General features: G+C 48.4%; 1 pseudogene; it reads left to right on the top strand.

The window, feature by feature from the left end:
* Nucleotides 1-5,471: 5,471 nt before the first annotated feature.
* On the top strand, nucleotides 5,472-6,140 carry LOC147976802 (uncharacterized; annotated as a pseudogene).
* Nucleotides 6,141-19,563: the final 13,423 nt, after the last annotated feature.

Here is a 19,563-nt window from a genome sequence, read left to right as displayed (position 1 = left end):
TTGAGAAGAGGTTGTTTTAGGCAGATTATCGTAACCAAATTTTTGCTGTGGCTTTTATGACTTTGACAGTTGCATTGCAGTGATAGTAGTGTTTCTGTTAAAGCTATAAAGATTTTATTACAAAGTAAACCATGGGTGGTGTTGTGTTCTCTCTCTTGTTTATGTTGAGAGCGAGCCACTTAAATTGCATTCGGATGAAAGTAAAAAACGAGGTTATTTTTCTTTTTCTGCAAAAGTCTGTTGTTGTTTTTTTCGAAAAAACTTCCAATCTATTCATTTTCAATCATGGCAGTACAACGAACACCAGAAATAAAAATTACATCCAGATCCGTAGACCACCTAGCGACGACTACAAGCACTGAAGCGAGCCGAAGGCGCGCCGCCGTCATCACCCCTCCATCGCCGGAGTCGGGCACAACTTGTTGTAGTAAACAGTCGGGAAGTCGTCGTGCTAAGGCCCCATAGGACCAGCACACCAGAACAGCAACCGCCGCCGATGAAAAATAACGTAGGTTGGAAGGATTCAATCCGAAGACACATGAACGTAGACGAACAACGACGAGATCCGAGCAAATCCACCAAAGATAGATCCGCCGGAGACACACCTCCACACGCCCACCAACGATGCTAGATGCACCGCCGGAACGAGGGCTAGGCGGTGAGACCTTTATTCCATCTTCAGGGAGCCGCCGCCGTCTCGCTTTCCTAAACAGGACACAAACCCTAACAAGACAGGAAAAAACGACTGAAAACGGTTGTTTTTGTTCGGCTACGAACTGAATCCAAATGGACCGGCGTCTGCTAGTAATAAGCAGTGATGATTAAGAGTCTCCAGAATCCAAATGATGGTCATGGTGTGAAGTAAAAGCTATGATTGTACTAGGTTGTTTTAGGCAGATCGTAACCAAAATTTTGCTGTGGCTTTTATGACTTGGATAGTTTGCATTGTAGTGATAGTGGTATTTCAAAGATTTTATTACAAGCGGTGTTGTGTTCTCTCTTGTTTATGTCGACAGCGCCACTTAAATTGCATACGGATGAAAGTAAAAAAAACGACATTATTTACCGTCAAAAACGCTTTTATATTATGGGACAGAGGTTGCCGAAGCCTAAAATAAATTCGGAAATAATGCGAGCACCAATGTTTGAACCCTGGTGGATTGGGATATGTCCTCCTGAACCACACCGTTCGCCAAACGAAAAATGTTCGGCAAGAGTGATGTGCACCGGATCGCTAATTTTTTGGGGGTTGTTAATGCATGCAAGTACGGATAACTAATGAAAGTACATCCAATAACCAGCAACTCTCTAAGACAGATACACACCCAGGAGTATGAGAGAGGAGTCCTGTTTATACACACATGCTTCCATGGCAGAAAAGCGAGCCCTTTGGTTCATAAATCATGTCATTGTTTGCTATGTAGCAATACATGTGTTATGTTTGGTATCTATGCTCAAATTTGTTCTTTTCATATTCGTCCACCGCAACTTCAGCAGTTTGGAGCCATCTTGTCAAATGCATGCTTTGAACTGTGGTGAAATGCACAACGTCTTTTACAAATTCGGCATGTGAAACGCATGCTTGGAATTCAACGGCATCAATGTGTTATGTATATGTGTATATGCATGTTTTGAAATTTGGATTCATCTAAATGTGTTACATAATAACATTCATTATTTAATGAATAATACTTCTTATATTCATATATGTATCAAATCTGCGCATAATACTGCTTATATTCATATATGTATCAAATGTGCAATGCTGCCACTCTGGTCGCCGAGATGACGTTCACATCGAGGATACCCCCCCCCCCCTCCTCTAAGCTCTACATAGCTTTGGTACTGATGTCATTGCCGGCCAGCATCTTGTTCCATATGTCCTCAGCAACGATGATGGGCTCCGCAACCTTGTACACTCTGCTCTTGATGTAGACCATGTGACAGTTTATCTTGTGGTGCGGGGCGTCCTTGAGAGCATCGGCGATGGTGGGGTAGTTCCCACTACCGTCCAATGTGATCACTGTGCCGCAGCATCTGCAAATGCCACCTCGCATTCCATTGCTTTGCCAATTGAACCAACTATGCAAGCTAGGAAATGAGATTGAAAGAAGCTCTATTTGATGTTGTTGCTTTGTGAATTCAACGCGCACTATATATATTAGAGGCTAACAAACGCTTCGTTGTGCCGATTTTCTTATGCCGCGTCTATTGTGTAGTTTTTTAGTCGTTTTATTATTCTTGGTGTTTGTTGTATGATGTGTGCTATGATGTTTGTTTTTGTATACGTTGGTGGCTTGATTGGTCCTCATATTTTCACTGGACATGTAATTTACTATGATTGCAAAGGTGGTAGGTGTTTGTGGCTGTAAGTTCCTACACATATGATATTAATTATCAAATGGTAGCCCGAGTGCGAGATAGTGATGTGAGTGTATATGTGACACATGACCAAGAGAAATCTACACGCATGGCACACCCCCAACAACGAACACCATCTTACAAATCAGACCCACATGTCTAATCCAGTACAATGCACCAAAGAGATCTCTTTCTGGAGAGCTTAGTATCTTTAGAAATACTAGCAGGTAGAGGCACGACGGCATGCCGCGTTGGCTTAAGCCCCTCGTTGAATTTATTACCAACAATTAGGCCACGGATGTAGGATGTCAATAAAAAGCACTTAGAGGTCTAGCCATAACGGCGGCGAGAGATTGATGTACATGATGAAGACATCTGGATATGAAACATATATTTATGCTGGTATGTGAGTTTTCTCAAATAATTGAGGCATGGCAGGTCCATATACTCGTTCATAGATGTATGAAACGATAAGATAACAATTGAGCGGCATAAACACCTCTTTAAAGTGTAAATACAATGGTCTCTCTAGTCTTTTCTCTATGCCTATATTTGATACAATATTACAATACACGATGGTATGAGAAAGATTGGAAACATTTACAACAGGACCAAGGAGGTAACACACTCGCTTGATGGTCATAGCTTTAGTTGCAACTTCTTGATTCTGAGATGCCCCTGGAATGTTCTCTACCTCCGTGCACCAAACAGATCACTTGTGTGTATACCTCGTGCACTCATAGAAGCCCTGGGCATTGTCAGCAATTGTGATGTGTGCCTTCAGTAGCTGAATGAGCCGACAGTGTACTCGAGTACTTCCGGCGTGCGTAAACGGCATGCAAGCCTGTTACGTTGATCTCAACTGATTAAGTGACGCTGACAAATATAAATTAGGGAGGTCATCATTGAATTGTGAGCAATCCAGGTTGTACTTCAGCCTCCAGTAACATGGTTACTGCTTTATCAGAGTGTGTGATGATAAAGGACGGGCAAATGACCTTAAGAAAGCAGAGTCTGTAAGTTTCTGCACTCTTTTACGTAAAAATCCCATGGCTTCAAAGAGATCTTCCACATTTTTCTAAATCATCTGATGGGACCTTATCCGCAACAGTAATATTACCATGTGAGAAATGACAAACAACATTCCGTTCTTCCTGCCCACAAAATTGTTTATTTATTTGTTTTTTAAGAAAAGAAGGACTGCCCCTGGCCTTTGCATTGGAAAGATGCATGCGGCCACTTTATTAAATCAAATTCAGCAAAAACAAATAGTCTGGTCTGCAGAGTACAGCTCACAGAAGGAGCTAAAAAGGTAGAACAACTCAAAGCCACAACCGGTTGGACGAAAAGACATTAAGGACCAATCCTATTATGCGCTCGTCATCCAAACCGATTGAAAATAGCCGTGCGATCATCTTCCATCGGTTGCACCCAGTAGCCAAATGCTCCCTGAAGCCCGTAGGAGTGAGTAGCAACCACGTACGGATCCATGTCGTAGCTCTGAAGATAACCTGCAAGAAATTAATTATAGAAAGTCTGTTAAAGATCATATCTTTCCTGCAGTTCCATATAGCCCAAAGAAGTGCGCATTTCCAATCCGAATACTTGACGCAATCTCAGGATTCAGAGCATCTCCAGCTGCGCCCCCAACAGGTCCTCCTCAAGCGTTTTTGCCGCGCCGGCGCCGAAAAAACGGCCCAGTCGCGCCCCCAGAAGCCCGTTTTTGCCGGCTCGGGCCGAAACTGGTGCCGGCGGACGCAGGCCGAACCCGGCGCCCTGAGGGCGCCTGGGATGCCGGCACAAGCGAAAAGGACGCGTGGGTCCGCCCTGTCGGTGAGTCGAGCGCCTCTTCCCGCCGTTTCTTCCCGCTTTTCACCAACTTCCCTCCCATTCTCTTTCTTCCTCCCGCCAATCTCCCTCCCGCTCGCCTTGCAGTCGGCCGCCATGCCACCGAAGAAGTACGTCGTCCCCCGCGCGGCGGCAACCGCGACCGCCTCCGTCGCCCAGCCGAGGCAGAGGAAGCCGAGGGCGCCGCCGTCCAAGCCACCGGGCATGCCAAACGCCGAGTGGAGGGCGGAAGTTCAGCAACGGGAGGCTATCACCGCCGATCGGCGGAACAGGGCCATCGCCAAGAAGGCTCGCGCCAACGCGGCACGTGCGGTTGCGGCTGCCGCGGACCAAGCTGAGGCCTCATCGGGGATGATGAATCCACCCGGCAGCCACGCCCAGTACGCGCCCTGGGGCCAGCAAGGCGTCGGCTCTCCACAGCCATGGGGATCGCCCTCGCCGGGCTACGCCGATAGGGGCGCGTACGGTGGGTTCAACCCAAACGTCACCTTCCCCCATGGACACCCGGCCCAGCGCACGCCCTCGCCCGCCTTCGCCGGCGTGCAGTACCCTCCATACAACTACTCGCCACCCGCCTACGCTTCCTCCCCGACGCCCCTGCTACGCCGTGGCCTGCTGCCCTTCTCGCACCTCTTTGACACCGACGAGACCGAGGCCGACATGGACGACATCATCGTGGCAGGTTCGGCCGCGGCCGCCGCGTCTCCCGGGTTCGTCACCCAGGAAGAGGTGGTGGATCTCAGCGGCGGCATGGACGGCGAGCTCGGCTACGTCTACGGCGAGGACGAGCAGGAGGAGGAGGACGACGAGGAGGGGGAGGAGGAGGAGCCGACGCCTGTTCCGGCGAAGGAGCGCAAGAAGAAGAAGCGGGCGGCCAGGTCAGGCGAGACCGCGCATCAAGTGGGCGTCCAAGAAGGAGGAATGCCTCGCCGAAGCATGGAAAGTAGTCTGCCTCGACCCGACGGCCGGCACGAACCAAAGCATCGAGACGTACTGGGACCGCATCAAGGCCGAGTTCGACGAGCGCAAGCTCGTCGACCCCTACTTCAAAGGCGTCTACATGCAGCGCGGCTCCAAGGCGATGGCGAACCATTAGGGGCGTATCCAGGGGCGTGCAACAAATGGCATAGGGTCGTCGAGGAGGTCGCGGCTCGCCCGGAGAGCGGCGCCAGCGTTGAGGATCAGGTATGCCACGCCGGTCTCCCGCCTCTCTTCGCCGTGTACGCGCGCCAACTGTTTGTTCCTCCGCGCAGTTGCTGCGCATGTTCGCCCTGTACCGGCAGAGCAACAGCGACGCCGAATTCAAGTACCTCCACGTTTACAAGCGCATTGACAAGTGTGAGAAGTGGGCGGAAGTCCGATGCACCCTCGACAAGGCCAAGGAGACCTACAAGCCGGACGCGCCGACTCCTGGCGCATCGGAAGGGCGGCCGGACGGCAACAAAGGTGCCAAGAAGGGGAAATACGCCGACGCGGCCACCACTCGAGTGTAGGAGTCCATTGAGCACTGTCTCGCCGACGTGCAGGCCCGGGCCGTCCTTCGTGAAGAGAAGACCGAGGCGCGGTGGTCGGCGTTGATGTCGAGAAGCGCCGTCAAGCTCGACCTGCTCCAGACGAACGTCGCCGCGAAGAAGAGAAACACCGACCTGGCTTTCCTGCTGGGCGGGGCGGACATGCTCCAGAGCACCGACGAGGCGGTCAAGGCGTGGTACTTGGCGGAGCGCGGCCTCATCCTGAACCAGCTTCCCTCGACAAGGCCGCCGACGCCGACGCCCACGCCCACACCGCCACCAAGCCCGCGTGATGACGCCTCCACGACGCCCAGCACCACCGAAGCTGCACCGACACCGCCCAGCACAGAAGCAGCTCCGACACCGCCAAGTCCGCGCACGCCAACTCCGCCGACGCCTGGGGCAGAGCTCGCCGAGTGATGCGTTGCACACACGAACTTCTGCCGCTCTATTTTTCTGTACGCCAAACTGTGGCTTGCGATCGCCCGATTTCTGGCGCATTTTGTGAGCGGGAACGACCAAGTTCGAATTTTTCACGTCCTGGGGGCGGCGCATGGGGGCGTGACTGAGAGTTAGGTCGCCCCAGGGGCCGAACTAGCGCCGGTTCGCCCCCAGACCGCTCTTTTTTAGCGCCCTGGGGGCCGAACAACTGGATATGCTCTCACTCTGTTTAGCCACATCTCAAACAACGCATCAATGCTAACAGGAGGAGTAATATTAAAAGCTATATGTAAAGACCGCCAAAGTAACTTCGCGAGAGGGCAATCAATAAATAGGTGTTGAATTGTTTCGTCATGAATACAAAAACAACATCGAGAATTACCTACCCGTCGTCGCTTTTGTAAGTTATCTTTGGTAAGGATCACTTGCTTGTGCACAAACCACATAAGGGCATGTACAATGGTGCTATCTTAGGAGTGCCACGTAGGATAAATGATGAGATGGAGGAGAGAGAACTCATAAAAAAGGCTTGTCTTCTCTTATTTAAGATAAGACAAAAGATGATCTCTTAGCACAATTTGTCTCACCATGTTTTAAGGAATTGCTAATTATTAAAAATAAGGCTAAGATATAACCCATTGTAGACATACTTTTTTGTCATCTCTAAATTACATGCAAGAGTTAAGATAAGACTGTCTTATCAACCATTGCACATGCCCTAAAATTTAATTTGCAAGGGAACCTTAACTTTCCAAATGTGTATCGATCTCGGGATTGGGCCAGATTTAATAAGGTCTGAGTACATCAATTTAACCGAAAACACTCCATTACCCGTTAGCTTCCAGGTCAAGGTGTCTCCCTGGTCTGAGAGTTGAACGTCCATCAACCTCCACACCAAGTGTTGAAAAGGATCGATATGGTTGACTAGAGGGGGGGGGGGGTGAATAGGCAACTACCAATTTTTAGCTTTTCTTTACCAAATTAAACTTTGCATCAAAGTAGGTTGTCTAGATGTGCAACTAGGTGAGCAACCTATATGATGCAATAACAACAAGCATACAAGCAAGCAAGGGTAGAAACAATAAAGAGCTTGCAAAAGTAAAGGTAAGAGATAACCAAGAGTGGAACCGTGGAGACGAGGATGTGTTACCGAAGTTCCTTCCTTTTGAGGGGAAGTACGTCTCCGTTGGAGCGGTGTGGAGGCACAATGCTCCCCAAGAAGCCACTAGGGCCACCGTATTCTCCTCACGCCCTCACACAATGCGAGATGCCGTGATTCCACTATTGGTGCCCTTGAAGGCGGCGACCGAACCTTTACAAACAAGGTTGGGGCTCTCTCCACAACTTAATTGGAGGCTCCCAACAAAAACCACGAAGCTTCACCATAATGGAATGTGGCTCCAAGGTGACCTCAACCGTCTAGGGTGCTCAAACACCCAAGAGTAACAAAATCCAGACAAGAAAGTATGGGGGAAGCAAATATCCTTTGGTGAAAGTGTAGATCTAGGTCTCCTCCTTCAATCCCTAGCAAATCAACAAGTTTGAGTGGCTAGAGAGAGAGATCGGGCAAGAGAGCTTGAAGGGCATTAATGGTGAAGTGAGAGAGGTCAAAGGTAGGAGTGGTAGGTGGGAGAAGCTCCCTTAAATAGTCACCCACATTTCCAACCGTTACTGCATTTTTTGCACTGCAGCGGTACAACGGGTCCTCGTCCCGGTACAACCGGGACTCATGGTGTAACTGCAGAACCCTATCAAGCGGTACAACCGGACAGGCGGGCGGTAGTACCGGCTAAGAAAAACAATCGGACTAACCGCCTGGCTACCGCACAACCACCGCATCAACACAGGAGCTTGACCGGTACTTGGGCGGTGCCTGGAGGAAACAACCGCATGGCCTTGAGCTCTTGGGCGGCTAAGTTCTGAGCGGAAGAACCGCTCGGACCACCGGTGGTACCGGTCATCGTGGGACGACCGGACCAACCGGGCCACTACCGCCCAAGAACCGCATCAAACCAGAAGCGAGAGCGGTACTTGAGCGGTGCATGGACGGAACCACCGCCCCAGCTGTTGCAGAGCATGGTGGCGGTACCACCGCCCGGAGGCAGCGGTACAACCGCTCGAGCAAAGCTGGTGAGCGACAAGACCCAGCGGTACAACCGCTCCAGAGAGCGGTACAACCGCTGGGCAGAAACAGTGAGCAGGAAAGAGGGGAAGAGGTAAGGAAAACTCTCTCTCTTACACACACCTGAGGAAGGCAAAGAGAGGGTGAGAAAAGTGTACGTGAACTGATTCCCCCAGAGCTTCCTAATGAGGATTCCCTCTTGATAGTACGGGTACTCTACGACCAAAGAAAAATAAAAGCGTAGAGGACACGTCTTCGATCTTTTCCTTCAAAGAGGCAATAGCAATCCGATGTAAGCCTAAGGATCGAGAACCTGAAACATATATCACACGATTAGACCACAAAGGATTGTCATCATCATCCAAAACATAAAGAAGGGAAATGCCCTTTCAATCTCCCCCTTTTTGGTGGATGATGACAACAACACGATTTGCAAGAGATAAGTCAATGAAATCTAGACGGAACTCCCCCTGAATGTGTGCCCCAACAAGAACTAGCTGTTAGAAAGCATGGGCACACTTTCAGGACTAGACTCCCCCTAGATTTTATAGACTCACCACTCTGAGCACAAAAGGAGAGACAATATAATACTTAGAGGCAATACTAACGATAAAGACCTACGAATGGAAAGGTAAACGGAGAACAGAAGTCTCACACACAGCACGGAACGAAATAAGTCCACAAACAAACACAAAACACGAGAACAAGAGAAAAACCCAAGCAAATCCCCGAGACCTATAGAACCCTCTCCCCCTTTGGCATCAAGACACCCAAAAGGAAAAGAGCGAAGCTAGCGACCCAAAGCTCAGGCGTCCTCCTCTGACTCCTCGGTTGCATCTGGATCTTCATCATCAGAGTCGTCATCATCATCGTGATCAGATTCTTCCATGGCATTGTCAGCTGCTGCAAACGAGGATGATGGCTGGGGAGGGGCTTCATCATCAGTCCAGGTGCTATGGGTAGAGATCCAATGCTCCTCTGGGTGATGCTCTTCTCAGAGCCACTCTGAACCTGCATGTTGAGGTGCTTCATCATTGCAATTTGGCGACGCCGTGCAAGCTTCTCATTGACATGTGCCTCATACATCTTCTAGATGTCAGCCTGGAGACAAAGGTCTTCTTCACCTTGGCAGTAAGTTTGGCCACCCACGAAAGCTTGGCCCCTGGCTCCAGCTCAAAGTCCTCATCGTCAGAAGTAGCATAGACATCCTCAGGAACATGTTCAGGGAAGCGAGGCTCGGCATGCTTCTTCTTCTTAAGGAGTTTGACCTCATGAACAGTGAGGTTGTCTGGAGAAGTGAGGAGCTCTCCAGGACGACGAACAACCCACACAGAGTTCAGAAAGCACATGACAAACGGAGCATAGATTGGGACTTTACGGTAGATGACCATGTTGTACATCTCATGCCACAGCCAATTTGACACATCAAACGTTGCCCCTGTCCCCACCATGGTCTTCATAGCAACCATCAAATCAACCAGATAGCCATGAATCTCATCTTGATTGCCCACCTTGGGCAAGAGCACATTGTGGAACACTCGGTGCATGATGTCATATACCTTCTCCAAATCCTTGGATTCTCCAATAATCCCACGGCCCCGAATGTACAGAGAGGCAAGCTTCTCCTTAGGCATGGACTCAGGAAAATCATGAGGACGAATGCCACCCTTTCCTTCCAGACCGGTATCCTCGTACCCAATAGCATTGCAGAAAGCCCTCCAGGGAACATGAAACAATTCATCGCGACACATGAAGGTGAGAGTGCGCACATCATCTTCCCCAAAATGAACCGTGGCATAGAACTGATGGATAAGTTGAACATCAAAGTCGCAGTTGACTGACATGATCTTGACAAGATCAAACTCCTCGCAGAGAGCCAGTGCCTCACCAAAATACTCCATGTTGTTTCTCCAATGGTCAAAATCAATTGTCCACTGCTTGGCATATCTGTTCTTGTTGTGCTCAAAGAGTTCATGAACAATCCGCACTTGCATCTCATTCCGGAACTGAACAGTGGTCCAACGGGGAGCAATGGGAACCTCATAAGGATTCTTTGAACGGAAGGCTTCCCAATCCTTGACTTTCCAACGATGCAACGGCATAACCACACGTTGCTTAGCAGCTGCAGACTTTTCACGGCGAGTGGGCTTGGTGGGAATCACAACTTCTTCTTCATCATCAGACACAACCGGGCGCAAGGTCCTTCGTGCCCTCTTCTTGGTCTTGCGAGGAGCAGAGCGAGAACTAGAGCCACCTGAACACACACACGAAAAGAACACACAAAAACCCAACGAGGATGAGAGGATTGCACCCACTAGCAGAAAAGGAACAAGTTGCAACAACAGAGAAGATAGAACAGTGCTTAGTGGTTGATATACTCCGGTTGTACCAGATCTTCCGCCGGTAGTACCGCTCCAGCGGTTGTATCGCCCGTAGGGGCGGTAGTACTGCTCCAGCGGTTGTACCGCCCGTAGGGGCGGTAGTACCGCTCCATGGCACTACCAGGGAAGATAGATCTAACCGAGGCATACGGATCACACAAGTAATATTCCGAGTTCTAAGTGTTGCAAACAAGACAGGAGGCTAACAAAGAACTCTTCTAAGCCATAGATCGAACACTAAACGCGGAAAGATAAGTAAAGCCCTAGACAAGGATGAACCCTAAAAAATCTAGAGGCCAAGAACACGAGGCATTACCACCATCCATGGGAAGAGATCGGGAGGCCTCCACGGAGAGAATCCACGGAGAGCCAAGGATCCGAAGCGCGAGATGCACTCCGGGGCAGGGGTAGAGATGGCCGGAGGCTAGGGCAAAAAAGAAGAGGAACAAGGACGAAGGAAAAAAGACAACCCTTCAGCCCCGTCGAGTATATATAGGCCCGTACACACGCCCCGGTAGAACCGCTTAGGGGAGCGGTTGTACCGCTCGTCTGGTACAGATCGGTGGATGGAGGCAGCGGTAGTACCGCACGGCATCAACCGGTAGTACCAGACGTGGGTTACCATGGGTTTGTGCGGTGGAACCGCCCAAGCACCGAACGGAGACCCTTGGGACGGCACAACCCGGTACCAGCGGTAGAACCGCTCGTGGTACCGGTTGTACCACCCGACCACCTAAGCCCAAGCCAAGATCAAATGAGTGCAATCCGAAGGGAGGAAGAAGGGGCACAAAATAGGAGAGAAACAACACCCTAGGAGAACCTAACACAAAGAGCAAAGATAGAAAGAGAGAAAACAACACGAGAACAACAAGGCTAACTCCAACCTCCCGAAGAGAGGACGGTGGCCGAGGCCACCTATGTTTGAGTCAATTGGTATGGCACCGCGAAAAATTATCCTTGGGTCCATGACCAAAACTCGTCGTTGAAGCACAAGTACCATCAAATATGGCTAATGTGAAAGACACAATCAATTTATGCATAATGGGGGGAGGGAGAGTTCATTGAGAGAACAACACTCCCCCTATGTCCATGCCTACACCTAAACTAGACAATAAATTGAGCGTGGTAGGGTGTGCAAGGGTTCAAGCCACATTGCTCGAATCAATGATATTTAGCTCATGCCTTAACTCGCGAAATCTTGCTTCATCCAAGGGCTTCATGAAAATATATGCAAGGTTGTCATGAGTGTTGACATAGTTGATCTCGATCTCTCCTCGTCTAATGTGATCCCGGATGAAGTGATACCGGATCTCAATATGCTTCGTCTTGAAATGTTGCACCGGATTGAGAGAGATCTTGATGGAACTTTCATTGTCACACCAAATAGGCACTTTGTCACAAGTGACACCGTAATCCTTTAAAGTTTGCCTCATCCATAGGAGTTGAGCACAACAACTACCGGCGGCAACATACTCCGCCTCAGTGGACGAGAGAGACACACAACTTTGCTTTTTGGAAGACCAACTTACCAAAGAGCAACCAAGGAATTGGCACCCTCCGGAAGTGGACTTCCTATCCACTTTGTCTCCCGCCCAATCGGAATCCGAGTACCCTACAAGCTTGAAGTTTGATCCTCTAGGGTACCATAGGCCAAAGTTTGGGGTATGAGCCAAATATCGAAAGATTCGTTTGACCGCCACATAGTGACTTTACTTAGGTGCGGCTTGAAACCGTGCACAAATTCCCACACTCAACATGATGTCCGGTCTAGATGCACAAAGGTAAAGCAAGGATCCAATCATGGAACGATATACCTTTTGATCCACCACTTTACCATTGGGATCTAAGTCAAGTTGGCACTTGGTGGGCATTGGAGTGGAAGCCAGCTTGACGTCACTTAGCTTGAATCTCTTGAGCATGTCTTGAGTGTATTTGGATTGATTGATGAAGGTTCCTTCTCTTCTTTGCTTCACTTTGAACCCTAGAAAGAACTTAAACTCTCCCATGGAGGTCATCTCAAACTTTGAGGTCATGAGAGCGGCAAATTCCTCATTGAAAGCTTTGTTAGGAGAACCAAAGATAATATCATCAACATATAATTGGCACACAAACAACTCCCCTTTGACCTTCTTAGTAAAAAGAGTGGGGTCGATTAGCCCAACTTTAAAACCACGGTCTTGTAACAACTCGGTAAGGTGGTCATACCACGCACGTGGGGCTTGTTTAAGGCCATAGAGCGCCTTATCGAGTTGATACACATGATCGGGAAAGTAGGGATCCTCGAACCTGGAGGGTTGCTTGACGTAAACCAATTCATTAATGGGACCATTAAGAAAAGCACTCTTCACATCCATTTGTTGTAACTTAAAGTTATGATGAGAAGCATATGCAATCAATATGCGAATGGATTCAAGACGAGCAACGGGAGCAAAGGTTTCACCGTAGTCGATACCCTCGACTTGGGAGTAGGCTTGTGCTACCAAACGAGCCTTGTTGCGAATGATAATCCCATGGGCATCTTGCTTGTTCTTGAATATCCACTTGGTTCCAATGACATTGTGGTTCCCCGTTGGCCTTGGCACCAATCTCCACACTTTGTTGCGCTCGAAGTTGTTGAGTTCTTCGTGCATGGCATTGAGCCAATCCGGATCTTCTAGCGCCTCATAGACCTTGTGGGGTTCCACACAAGAGACAAACGCGTGATGCTCACAATAATTTGCTAATTGTCTACGAGTGCTTACCCCCTTTCTTAAGCTTCCAAGCACATTCGTCATGAGATGATCCTTGGTGGAGAGCTTGGATGCAATCTTGGCGGCACGACGCTCTAATTCCTCCTTGGTGGTGAGTTGAGGAGCTGTTACTTGATCATCTTGAGCGCCGTCATGAATTTGTTCTTGATCTTGAACTTGCTCGGGGGAGAGAACTTGACCTTGGGCATCACTTGGTGTGTCAACACCGTCTTGAGTATGATCTTGCCCTTGGTCTTGTTCATGAGGTTGAGGGCCTTCACTTTGTTCTTCGGAAGCCCTTGGGTTGGTGATGGCTCCACTTGAGTGGAGCATTGTCCTTCTCCTTCGGCCACAAGGGGTTCCTCAATGGGTAGGATAAAACCAACACCCATTCTTCTTATGGCTTGAGGAGGAATTTCATCACCTACATCACAAGTGCCACTTTGCTCCACTTGGGAGCCGTTATTCTCATCAAACTCCACGTTACACGTCTCCTCAATAAGTCCCGTGGATTTATTGAGGACACGGTAAGCATGAGAGTTTGTAGCATAACCAACAAATATGCCCTCATGAGCTCTAGCCTCAAATTTAGACAACCGAACACCTTTCTTGAGAATGAAACACTTACACCCGAATACCCGGAAGTACTTGAGGTTGGGCTTGTTACCGGTGAGTATCTCATATGGAGTCTTGTTCAAGCCCTTGCGGAGGTAGGGCCGATTGGATGCATGACACGCGGTGTTGATGGCTTCGGCCCAAAAGTTGTACGGAGACTTGAACTCCGCCATCATGGTCTTTGCCGCATCCATCAACGTCCGGTTCTTCCTCTCCGCAACACCGTTTTGTTGAGGGGTGTATGGTGCGGGATATTGATGCTTGATTCCCTCATCACTAAGAAATTCATCCAAGGTGTAGTTCTTGAACTCGGTGCCGTTGTCACTTCTTATTGTCAAGATCTTTGCATTGTGTTGAAGTTGTGCTTCATTTGCAAAGCCAATGACGGTTTGTTGGGTCTTGCTCTTCCTCTTGAAGAAATACACCCACGTGTACCTTGAGTAGTCATCCACAATCACCAAGCAATACTTCCTACCTCCAAGACTATCGAAGGATGGAGGCCCAAAGAGATCCATGTGAAGGAGCTCCAAAGGCCTCTTTGAATAAATGATAGTCGTGGGAGGGTGAGCCTTCTCATGTAGCTTTCCTTCGATACAGGCACTGCAAGCACGATCTTTAGCAAAACTAACATTCGTTAGTCCACGGACATGGTCCCCCTTGAGGAGACTTTGCAAAGATCTCATATTGACATGGGCTAAACGGCGATGCCAAAGCCATCCCACATCAACTTTAGCCATTAGGCATGTCGCGGTCTTAGTGGGTCGCTCCGAAAAGTTAATCACATATAGACCGTTCTCGACATGCCCAACAAAGGCTACTTTAAGAGTCTTGCTCCACAAGAGGGCCACGGTATCAATATCAAAGAAAGTGGCTAAGCCCATGATTGCAAGTTGACGAACGAAAAGTAAATTGTATGCAAGGGACTCAACAAGCATGACCTTCTCGATCGTGAGATCATGAGAGATGACCACCTTGCCAAGTCCCAATACCTTAGAAGATGAGGCGTCACCCCACTCGACATTGGTGGGCATAGATGGAACCTTGTGCACGTCCACCACCAAGTCCTTGCTTCCGGTCATATGATTTGTACCTCCGCTATCGAGCAACCATGATCCACCACCGGAAGCAAACACCTTGTTGGTGGCTTTAGCCATAAGGCACTTGGCGGTGATGCCCTCGTTGGGTGAGTCGAAGAGAGACACCCGTGACGTTGTTGCAATGGCAACGGAGGCCATGGCAACCGACTCATCATCTTCATCATCGTCATCATCCTCATTGTACTCTTCTTGCGCAACCAAAGCCTTGGGAGGAGTCTTCTTGGTGAAGTTGTTCTTGTTGGGGAACGACTTGGCCTTGTCTTTTCGGATGAGTTTGCCACCGTTGTCTTCCCTCTTCTCATACGGGCATTCCGCAACGAAATGACTCACGTTGCCGCAATTGTAGCAAGTCCTTACACGTTGCTTGCCCCTTGTGCCACTCGAGTTGTTTTTGCTAAAGTTGGGCCTCGAGTTTTTCTTGCTCCAAAATTGCCCTGAAGCAAGTGCCATGTGTTCATGATATTCATACTTCGTATCTTCGGGGTTGCTCTCCTCTTCTTCCTCTTCTTCTTCTTCCACGGTGAGCTTGGCCTTCAATGCAAGGTTAGGCTTCTTTGCCCGTTGAGAACGGAGCACCGCATTGTCGGCGGTCTTGTCCAAAATGTTCATGGCCACAAACTCATCCAACACTTCGCTTAAGGTCAAAGTGTGGAAGTCCGGTCTTTGACGAATGACGGAGGACATGGCCTTATGGTAGGGCATCATTGCCTTGAGGAATTTGCGCTTGATCCAATTGTCATCCGTGTCCTTACTCCCGTGATCTCGTAGTGAGACCGCGAGTTTGGTTACTCTCCGATAAAGCTCACGAGGTTCTTCATCTTCCTTCATTGCAAACTCATCGGCCTCATCTTGTACCACTTCATAGTTGGAGCGTTGAATGCTTGCGCTTCCCCGGTAGAGAGACACGACACAATGCCATGCATCTTTGGCCAAGGCGAAGGGACGAAGATGAGGTAGGTCTTCGGGTGGAATTGCATCTTGAATGATGAAGAGAGCATTCTCATTGAATTGATTATCCGCGGCTTCTCGAGGAGTGAAGTTGCTTGGATCATGTGGATAGAAACCTTCTTCAATGATTCTCCAAAGGTTAGTGTTCACATGATTTAAATGACGTTTAAAGCGGTACATCCAAGAATCAAAATCCTCATTTTTCACAATCTTAGGGGGAGGAACGGCATGATTGAGATGAGTGGAAGGAACCGGTCCACCGTAAACAAGTGGTGGTTCCACATGGGCAAAGATGCCGATGCCATTCTTGCCACTAGAAGAAGGAGCCTTTTCACTACTAGCTCCCCCCTTGTCGGGGATAGCATCCGTCACCTTGTTGGCGGGATCACCCACTTTCAACGGTGCGGTGGATAGTTTAAGCCCCTCAAGAAATTTAGTAAACATGCTTTCAACTTCGGTCATCATGGAGGTTTTCAATGTCTTCAAGGCCACATTGAACTCCTCAAGAGAGACCGAAGTTCCCCCATCTCCCGTAGACGAGATAGGATTCACACCGGAGTGTTCCTCCACACCGTCTACGGTATCAACCATACTTTTTGGACGGTAAAGTCCTTAATAAAGAGACGAGGCTCTGATACCAATTGAAAGGATCGATATGGTTGACTAGAGGGGGGGGTTGAATAGGCAACTACCAATTTTTAGCTTTTCTTTACCAAATTAAACTTTGCATCAAAGTAGGTTGTCTAGATGTGCAACTAAGTGGGAAACCTATATGATGCAATAACAACAAGCATACAAGCAAGCAAGGGTAGAAACAATAAAGAGCTTGCACAAGTAAAGGTAAGAGATAACCAAGAGTGGAACCGGTGGAGACGAGGATGTGTTACCAAAGTTCCTTCCTTTTGAGGGGAAGTACGTCTCCGTTGGAGCGGTGTGGAGGCACAATGCTCCCCAAGAAGCCACTAGGGCCACCGTATTATCCTCACGCCCTCACACAATGCGAGATGCCGTGATTCCACTATTGGTGCCCTTGAAGGCGGCGACCGAATCTTTACAAACAAGGTTGGGGCTCTTTCCACAACTTAATTGGAGGCTCCCAACAAAAACCACGAAGCTTCACCACAATGGAATGTGGCTCCGAGGTGACCTCAACCGTCTAGGGTGCTCAAACACCCAAGAGTAATAAAATCCACACAAGAAAGTATGGGGGAAGCAAATATCCTTTGGTGGAAGTGTAGATCTAGGTCTCCTCCTTCAATCCCTAACAAATCAACAAGTTTGAGTGGCTAGAGAGAGCAAGAGAGCTTGAAGGGCATTAATGGTGAAGTGAGAGAGGTCAAAGGTAGGAGTGGTAGGTGGGAGAAGCTCCCTTAAATAGTCACCCACATTTCCAACCGTTACTGCTTTTTTTGCACTGCAGCGGTACAACCGGTCCTCGTCTCGGTACAACCGGGACTCATGGTGTAACTGCAGAACCCTACCAAGCGGTACAACCGGACAGGCGGGCGGTAGTACCAGCTAAGAAAAACAATCGGACTAACCGCCTGGCTACCGCACAACCACCGCATCAATACAGGAGCTTCACCGGTACTTGGGCGGTGCCTGGCCGGAACAACCGCATGGCCTTGAGCTCTTGGGCGGCTAAGTTCTGAGCGGAAGAACCGCTCGGACCACCGGTGGTACCGGTCATCGTGGGACGACCGGACCAACCGGGCCACTACCGCCCAAGAACCGCATCAAACCAGAAGCGAGAGCGGTACTTGAGCGGTGCATGGACGGAACCACCGCCCCAGCTATTGCAGAGCATGATGGCGGTACCACCGCCCGGAGGCAGTGGTACAACCGCTCGAGTAAAGCTGGTGAGCGACAAGACCCAGCGGTACAACCGCTCCAGAGAGCGGTATAACCGCTGGGCAGAAACAGTGAGCAGGAAAGAGGGGAAGAGGTAAGGAAAACTCTCTCTCTTACACACACCTGAGGAAGGCAAAGAGAGGGTGAGAAAAGTGTACGTGAACTGATTCCCGCAGAGCTTCCTAATGAGGATTCCCTCTTGATAGTACGGGTACTCTACGACCAAAGAAAAATAAAAGCGTAGAGGACACGTCTTCGATCTTTTCCTTCAAAGAGGCAATAGCAATCCGATGTAAGCCTAAGCATCGAGAACCTAAAACATATAGCACACGATTAGACCACAAAGGGTTGTCATCATCATCCAAAACATAAAGAAGGGAAATGCCCTTTCAAGTGTGTAACCAGGAGATCCATCGCTTCCCTACTAGAGATCTCCTGAACTAGATATTCAAAGGTACCGTCTGCAATATTGTTGCTATGTAATCCTCCTTACATTGAGAAATATGATACGGGGAAGGATGCTGGAAAGCTAGTGTTGCGTCGCCTAACCAGGTATCCTCCCAAAAACTTGTTGTTGTTCCGTCCCCAACAATGATTTCGCCCTATGAAAAAATGTCTCTTTCACTCTCATGAGTCCCTTTCAAAATGGTGAATCATTAGGTCTTACGGTAACTTGAGCAATCGCTTTGGAGTGCAAGTATTTATTTCTAAGGATTTGTGCCCACATACCCTCTGATTCCTGTGATAGCCTATAAAGCCATTTGCTCAAAAGAAATTTATTTTTAATCTCGAGGTTCTCAATCCCAAGACCTCCCTAGTCTTTTGATCGACAAATAATATCCCATCTTGCCAAGCGATACTCTGTCTTCACCTCGTCTGACAAAATTGCGATACTTTTGGTCGACAAAATTGTTTATTAGATGGTTAGTTTGCTCTTTCCTTTTTCCTATAAGTGCCAATTTGTTTTTTTAGTAAGTGTCATCCAATAAACAGTCAGTCACACTGAAGTGTTGTGATTCCATCAGTAAAACGTGCTAGATATCCAAGTGATTTCTCTTTGCAAAAAAGAACAGATTCAATGGTACAGTATTAGAAAAACCGGCGAATATCTGCTTAATGAGAAAAACAAATAGTATGCTGGCTATGTGGTAAGTGAGAAGTCACACTGAACGGTTAACTTGTTTCTATACAAAACTTTTTGTTACATTTGTTGGAATTCTGTGTCAGCGTCGATAAGATTTCTTTGAGCCCTTCCCATGAAGTCACATGAACTCACCATATATAATTGCCCATGAGAAAAAATAGGACTGAGAAGATAAAAATAGATTTTTGAAAGCGTCTAACCTTGGCTCTTTTAATGGTCATACTATAGCATAATCAGACCTGAAACTGGCATCGCCACAATATAAATAGCCACTTGATACTTGGTGCATCCAAAACAATCCTCGGAATACAAACATGCTTGCCTTTGTGACCTCTGGTGATAATCTCTTGTCCAAACACGCTTTCGCCAGCCTTATGACCAGGAGTAGTGTGCAATTGCATAGCACCGAAGATTGATTCATATTTCTCAAAAGCCTAATAGGCAAACCAATTTTCAGGCTGATTTCATGGCCTGCAAAATAATTATTTTTTTATGAAATGCAAAAACTTTGTGGA

This window comes from Triticum urartu, chromosome 4A, assembly GCF_056163025.1.
Source record: "Triticum urartu cultivar PI428250 chromosome 4A, HENAU_Tu73, whole genome shotgun sequence".
NCBI classification, from domain to species: domain Eukaryota; kingdom Viridiplantae; phylum Streptophyta; class Magnoliopsida; order Poales; family Poaceae; genus Triticum; species Triticum urartu.
The sequence above is the reverse complement of the archived record's forward strand: the minus strand, read 5'-3'. Positions and strand labels throughout refer to the sequence as shown.